The sequence below is a fragment of the Ictalurus furcatus genome, chromosome 6, assembly GCF_023375685.1.
Source record: "Ictalurus furcatus strain D&B chromosome 6, Billie_1.0, whole genome shotgun sequence".
NCBI classification, from domain to species: Eukaryota; Metazoa; Chordata; class Actinopteri; order Siluriformes; family Ictaluridae; genus Ictalurus; species Ictalurus furcatus.
In genome coordinates, this window is record NC_071260.1 from 14,458,905 (window position 1) to 14,467,238 (window position 8,334).

The window sequence follows — 8,334 nt, forward strand, 5'->3', positions numbered from 1 at the left end:
CAAGGTTAACATGTACTGCAGTGTGGGAGCAAGTATGTTACAGAACACAGAAAAGTCAGTATCTTGACCCAGATCAGTGTTTTCTAACCCTGCACCTTTAGTTTAACTGATTGAACATTTATTTTTGTACCAGCTGTGGAGTTGATTCATACATTAAATATGTAAAACAGTACAAGTGTAAATTAAAGGAGAGTTATCGGGTTACACAAACATCTAAGGAAGAGAAGCATAACAAAAATGGGACTTCTGGTGGTGTATAGTATGCGTGTGGGACATATGTACTATTTAAATGGCTCACTTATATAGCACTTTTATCCAAAGCGCTTTACACTGGTTCTCATTCACCCATTCACACACCAATGGTAGCATTGGTTCAGTGTCTTTCCCAAGGACACTTCGGAATGTGGAGTCATGTGGGCCGGGAATCAAACCGCCAACCCTACGATTAGTGGACAACCCGCTCTACCATCTGAACCACAGCCACCCCATTTATACTACTTATATACCCCCCATTTATACTACTATACACAGCCGCCCTATTTATACTACTTATTTACATACATACCCAACACTAACTATGGAAGCTGTTGAGTCTGGTCTAGGAAGTCACACTTTAATCACAGCTCTTTTCCTAGCCATGGTCAAATATCTTTGTTAGTTTGATGCATTTTTTTTTTTTAAAGAAACAACAGTAACTCATCAGACCAAAAAAGAAAGGGAAAAACCCTCAACTTGTTTTCATTGCATTTTTTACCACATCACTGTTCTCATTTTTCAAATCTGATTGGTCAGTACATAAAGTGTTGATTAATTTTGAATAACAGCAGCTCTGACAGTAGTTTCAGCTGCAAAGTAAAATCACAAGTTAATGGTAATGTACTCGCTTGAATACATTATTATTTTTATAGTAACAGGTGATTCGCTTGAACTTGTATGGCAGATGCTCCGTATACTAATTAAGAAATTAAAAACATCTCTTCATTTAACAAAAACATATTTACACTCATGTGGTGAAGCTTTCTGTAAGTAGATGATTATTTAGTAATTTTGGAAGGAGTCTCCAGTGTCAGTGGTTGTAGCAATCAGAGGTACATCTGTAAAAGTTTCTCAGTAAAGAGCTGCGTGGTTTTTTGTTGTTGTTGTTGTTTTTTTTTTTTTTTATTAATTTCAAGAGAAACTGAGGGAGTGACTGTTCGGAGCTGCTATAATGTAACTGATGACAGGAAATCATTTGTTTCACAACATTAAATGTAGAAATTTATCCATCTAGAAATGGATCGTTTTATTCTTTAACAAATAAAAAGTGTAATCATTAGCAAATGCTGTGGCATAAAAGGTATAAAACACTTCAAGATGTGGTGTTACAGGAAAATAATCGACTTTGCGGTGGAAACAGCAAGTCTGCTTCATTTCGGGCTACATTACACCACTCCAACATTGTCATATCCTGTTTGAGTCATCACTCCACTTACAGAATAATGGCTCAAAATTAAACCTGAACCTTTTCCATAACTCACAGTTTACATTTGAACTCAGACTCAACAGGAAATACCTCTCAAGGCTCAGTCCGAGAGCAGCTTGGACAGTATTCTGCAGGAAAACAAAACTGTGTCTCAAATCCATACAGACAACATCCACATCTACAACATCAACACGCTCACCAAATGACTACCATCCTACAGATGCACTACATAAATGCTTTGAACACACTGATAAAAGGATGCATCGAAGTGTTCTCTACCTTACCAAGGACAAAACAGAAGTATAGCTCAAAAGATGAAAGATTTAAGGTTAATGTCAGGCTCAGGTCTAATGCATGGAAAGCTACAATCCACTAAAAATCATGGAGTTATAATTGACACAGATTTCAGCTTCAGCAGTAATATTAAAGTGACAACAAAGTTAGCCACAAAAATAGCTAATTCAGCAAAATCCAGATTCTTTAAAGGTTTTCTTAAATTCGCTTGTTATTAAAAATAATGGATTGTCCATGAGTAGAAATGTATAAAACATTATACCTGAAATTACAAACAACAAAAAAGATCTTGTGCTTGTGTTTAACAATCAGGTGCAGCACTGATTAATATTGATGACCAGAATATAGCATTAATCTTGACACTTACTACAGAATGTACACTGTTTAGTACTGTTGCATGATGCATCTGATTTCAGAAGTAAAAAGAATATGTAACTTATAAATATGTTTTAAAAAATGCTATGATGTTGACTGGAGTCTGGAACAAAAAAAATATGACTTAATAATATCTGGCACAAAAATATAATACTTTATCTTAAATTACAATAAGGGTCTCAAGTGATTTGGAGGTGATTTACATCTTATATTTTCCTAAAGTGGGTCACAGTGGGTCCAAAAATCTAAGACCACTAGTGAAAATTTAATTGTATTATCATCAGCAACCTGAAATTAGGAATTTTTACATCATTTTCAGAATTTGTAGTATTTGTTAAATCACTCTTTTGCTATTATGGCAGCGTATTTGAGCTGGCATGGAGTCCAATTGTTTGCAAAACCTGACGATTCATGTTGTATCAAATGCACTGGCGTGTCATCTGAGCATGTGCATTAAAGGAACGGATAAGACTCAAAACGAAAGGAAATGTGACCTTTTGTACTATGCAGTTAACATGATCATTATCACATATGTGCCTACATTTAAACAGGGACATAGAAATAGAGCAGAATCTTGAAAATGAAATAATCAAGATATTCAAAATTTACTTTCTTTCTTTGAAATAGTTCAAAATTCTAAACGTTTCTGTTTATTTCCAATTTATTTTCCATTTTCTTCCAATAAATGAAGAAAAAAAACTTTCAACATGGTCTCAGACTTTTGGACCCCACTGTAAGTGTGGACACTACGCGTGAGACGATTTCCACACAACACCTTGATCTTATAAAGTTTGCTGTAATGGCTACTTCATAAAAAGTCTATCAGAATACTAACACAAACAAAAACATGTGTACACATTTCTCCGGCACTCCGATCCTTAGACTGGCTTCCAAACAGCTTTAGGATTGGTTTCAAAGTGCTGCTAGTTGTTTATAAAAAATCACTAAATGACCCTGAACCTTCCCTTGAAGTTAATTCTCTAGGCTATATGGTGGACAAACAGTACAGTACACAACCCTGGTAAGCATTTCAGATCTGTAATGTCTGCTCAGCTCAAGTTTGTCTGGAACAATCTCTGGAATAACTGTCGGATACAGACAGATTTCCAAACACCTCGTGCTTTTAGGACAGTCTTTACAATTCTTAAATTCACCTTTAAACTTGATGTTATCCTAAAGTTATTTATAAAGCACTCTGAGAACTGCGAATGGTGTAAGAAGTAAGAAGTGTTATATAAATACAACTCACCATGCCATAATTATAATCATGTCATGTCACGTCATGCATGCGCGGTTCCTGTAATATCCCATGCTCGGACGTCACGTTTTTCACGCGCTTGTTCTGGTCAAAGTCGAGGTGCAATTTAAAAGAGTACCGATTTCACGGTTTTTGCATTGTTTGTGTTGCTTGTTCTCTGTCGGTTCTTCGAGAGCAAACGGCGCTTTCAAGATCCAACGCACGCGATACACCCGGTCTGAGGAGAAGCGCGCGCTCGGAGCACGGAAGTGGTACTTCCTGGATACGGACTAATCATAAGGTAGCCTATAGCAGCAGAGGACTGAGTGAGTCGCGTGGGGAGGATTTAGTGATTTGGGGGCCATAGGCAAAATACAGGAATGGGGCCCTCATTTCAGTCTTTTAACATTGATATTTAAATTTTCACTATACATTATTCAGCATTAATAGCAATAATCAGGGGTGAACTGGGACCGACAAGTGGCCCTGGACTTTCTGGTCCTGAGCGGATCACCACACCCGGCCCACAACACACCACATCATAACACACCGGCTCATTGATGCTTACAGCAACTTTTAACAGCAGTTACTAGCATAAAAACATAACACAATACAGAAACTATTTCAACATATTAATTTGAAGTAGCACTGAACAGATATCAAGTCATATTTGTAAAATAGGCAAACAGAAACAGAAGAACAATGTGACAAAGAATATAAAACAATAAAGACGGATGTTAGCTAGTCAGGGGGCAACATCTGGGTGCAGTGTAGGAGAGCTGCACCACACAGCTGTACAACTCCTGAATCAGGACTGAAACTTTATATTTTAACACTAACATCAATCCACATCTAATCATTTTACACCCAAAAAATAGACAACTACTACTTTTACTACTACTACTATAATAATAATGTAATAATGATATAATAATAATAATACTGATGCATTTTTATTTTGTAATATTAATATTATGAAACTAATCTTGATATTAGGCTTATATTAATAAATAAGTCGATTTCACTATGACCACTAACCAAGAGCAAACAATAAGTCACTGTATGGTAGAGTAGGACAACAGCTTATTAAAACATTATTTTTTCTAAATTATGGTAATATTTAAACATATTTATTTGAAGTAGCACTGAACATTAATCCACATCTGAATGTCCCACGATCATCATGTGACATTAAACTTACAATGAAGTTTAGCTTCATTTGGGGAGAGAGAGAGAGAGACAGACAGAGAGAGAGAGAGAGAGAGAGAGAGAATGAACCATGCTGAGAGAGGGGGGGGGGAGAGAGAGAGAGAGAATGAACTCTGCTACCTGTCCCAGCCTCACTGTTCTTTGGCTGTAAAGCTAGAATAATCTGTAAAACTAGAATAATCTGTAATGTTAGAATAATCTGTGAATCTAGAGACGTCAGCGCCGTAAATTGCAACTACAACTTGCCTTCATGCCAAAGGCAAAATCTGTTAATTAAAACACTTCACAGGCTTTGATAAAAATCTTTTTGCTTTCTGCCCGCTTTCTCCTTTTTCAGCAATGCTGCTTCGCTTCATTTTTACTCTGTCTGTACACTACACGTGACAAGTTACTACTTTCTTCCTGAATTGTTTCTGCAGCTACGCAGTAAAATTGTGGAATAGTCCAATCATGTCAGCAGTCCGGGCTATAATTCAAACCAAGGGATTATATTAATGCATATGTTATTGTTTCTATAGTAACAACCTATTCACAGGACTAAAACATTTCTGTGGATTTTGCAATAATTTACTGTCAACCTGGATTTACAGTAAATGACCGTAAAACATATTTACAGCAAAGTACTTTAAAATCATACATGGTATACACATCATACACATTGGCTTAGTGGTTAGAACGTTTGCCTTTTACCTCCAGGATTGTGGGTTTGATTATATTGATCATATTTGATTATATGCAGTGTGTATATGGAGTTTACATGTTCTCTCTGTGCTGAGGGTTTCCTCCCCCAGTATGAGATATGCATTGTACGCATGTCTGTAGTGTGTGTGTGTGTGTGTGTGTGTGATTGTGCCCTAGGATGGGCTGGTGTCTCCTGTCTTGTGCCCCAAGTCCCCTGGGATAGGCTCCAGGCTCCCTGTGACCCTGTGTAGGATAAGCGGTACATGAGACAGGGCTTCCATATAGCACCTTAGCCTGTAGCCCAGACATTTTTAATAATGTCATTGTAGTGCCACATTTTCTCCACCTGTTGATGATGGCCTTCACTCTGTTAAATTATATGTTACATACTGATTACAATAATGTTTTGGGAATTCTTGTATATCCCTGTCCAGCTCGATACCTTTCGACAATCAGGTACTGTACATGCTTTATAAGCTGTTTGTGAACTATGGCTTCAGCAGTTGCATGAAACCAAGAAGAGGTTAAAAAAATCCTACAGAAACAGCTGATCTTCATTTGGGGTTAATTAGAATCACTTCACTGATGACAGGTGTATGATGATTACTTATGAACATGAGTTTGACAGGTTAATTCTAAGCACAACCACATGCCTCATTATAAAAGGGTTTGCACACTTGTGCAACCAGTTTATTGTACAGGGGTAGTTAACCCCCAACCCTCCCACCTTTTTAATATAAAAAATTCTACTATCTACAGTAGATATAAAAAGTCTATACCACCCTTTTAAACTTGCAGTATAACATACAGTGGGGGAAATAAGTATTGACTGCGTCAATATTTTTTTCAGTAAATGTATTTCCTATGAGGTTACTCACATGAAATTTTCACCAGACATCAGTATTAACTCAAGAAATCCGGAAATATAAAGAATTCACAACATTAAAGTCCATAAATAAAGTTATGTGTAATAAAGTGGAATGAGACAGGAAAAAAGTATTGAACACGCTAAATGAAATATATTTAATACTTCGTGGAGAAGCCTTTGTTTGTAATGACAGCTTCAAGACGCTTCCTGTATGAAGAAATTAATGGGCCGCAGTATTCAGGTGTGATTTTGTTCCATTCTTCTAAACATATTGTCTTTAAAAATCTTATTCAATTGGATTCAAGTCAGGTGATTGACTGGGCCATTCTAACACCTTGATTTTTTTTCTCTGAAACCAATTGAGAGTTTCCTTTGCTGTATGTTTTGGATCGTTGTCCTGCTGGAAGGTCCACCCACGTCTCATCTTCATCATCCTGGTGGATGGCAGCAGATTCTTCTCAAGAATCTCCTGGTCAAGGGCTCCATTCATCGTTCCTTCAATTATATGAAGTCTGCCAGTTCCATGTGATGAAAAACAGCCCCACACCATGATGCTTCCACCTCCAAACTTCACTGTTGGTATAGTGTTTTTAGGATGATGAGCAGTGCCATTTCTTCTCCAAACATGGTGTGTAGTATAACAGCCAAAAAGTTACATTTTGCTCTCATCTGACCAGACTACACTCTCCCAGTATTTCATAGGCTTGTCCAAATGAGTTGTAGCAAACTTTAAACGAGCTTCAACATGCCTTTTCTTTAGTAATGGAGTCTTGCAGGGTGAGTCTGAGCAGTGGAGTGCATTGCCTATTGTTTTCTCTGTGATGATGGCACCTGCTGCCTCCAAGTGTTTTTGGAGCTCTTTCTGAGTGGTCCTTTGCTCTTGGGCTACTGTTCTGACTATTTTTCTGACTCCCTGGTCAGAAATCTTACAAGGAGCTCCTGTGTGTTGCCAGTTGATGGCAGAGTGATGTTGCTTCCACTTTTACATTACATTTATTCATTTAGCAGATGCTTTTATCCAAAGCAACTTACAAATGAGAAAATACAAGCATCATTATCAAGCAATATATCAAGCAGAGAACAATACAAGTAGTGCTACCATACAAGATCCGTTAACTGAGTTCCAGAATAAGCAAAGTGCACAGAGTAGAGGTGTGAGTGCCAGAGTAATTTTTTTTTTTTTTTATGGGTTGGTTAGGTGTTCACGGAAGAGGTGGGTCTTTAGCTGTTTTTTGAAGATGGTGAGAGATTAGGAAGATGGTGAGATTTTGAAGATGGGAGAGATTCCCCTTGCAGATAATGACCCTATTGGTGCTTACTGGAGGATTCAGAAGTTTTGAAATATGTCTGTATCCGATTCCATCAATATGTTTCGCAACAATAAGGTTGCGAAGGTCTTGGGAGAGCTCTTTGCTTTTACCCATCACGAGATGTTTCTTGTGTGACACCTTATTAATGAAAAACTTTTTTATACAATTTACTTTTATCAATTTACTAACCCAGCTGATATTAATTTGCACAGATAGGGGGTATAATTACGGATTTCAGTTGGTTCCTTGCCTTACCTTGCCTTGGAGAACTGCTTTTTCTTAGCGTGTTCAATACTTTTTTCCTGTGTCATTCCACTTCATTACACATAACTTTATTTATGGTCATTAATTTTGTAAATTCTTTATATTTCTGGATTTCTTGAGTTAATACTGATGTATGGTGAAAATTTCAAGTAAATAGCCTCATTGGAAATATATTTACTGAAAAAAATGTTGACATGTCCAATACTTATTTCCCCCACTGTATATATACACGGGGTGTCCACTGTAGATAGCAGATTTTTTAAAGCACCCCCCATTCAATATTGTGACCAGCCTTCGTTGCATCCAGGGTATTCCTGCTTCATGTGCAGTCTTCCCAGATCCAAATCCACCATGGCCTTAACCAGGATAAAAAGCTTAGCATACAGGTGCACAATTAGTGACTGTAGCCCATCTGTTGCTCTGCATGTTGTGTCAGATTTTTTTTTTTTTTAATCAATCCCAGTGTTGCTATGGTAATAAGCATATCACTGTCACTGCAAGGATGACCACCAAATTATCCAGATAATCTCAGACTTGTGGTCAGAACCTGACAATGATGAATGGCAGAGGACGATTAACACAACCAATTTCTGGATATCTGGACAGTGCCAGAAGAGTACATACAGTATACAGT

General features: G+C 37.3%; 1 protein-coding gene across 3 annotated transcripts in view; it reads right to left on the reverse strand.

The window, feature by feature from the left end:
* Positions 1-4,201, reverse strand: part of nr1i2 (nuclear receptor subfamily 1, group I, member 2) — a 48,877-nt gene extending 44,676 nt beyond the window's left edge. For 2 of the 3 annotated variants that reach the window (XM_053626619.1, XM_053626618.1), the window contains exon 1: positions 3,381-4,201. The gene's annotated coding sequence lies outside the window, so the exon portion shown is untranslated. The remainder of the gene's footprint in view (positions 1-3,380) is intronic. The other variant, XM_053626617.1, reaches the window with a different exon arrangement.
* Positions 4,202-8,334: the final 4,133 nt, after the last annotated feature.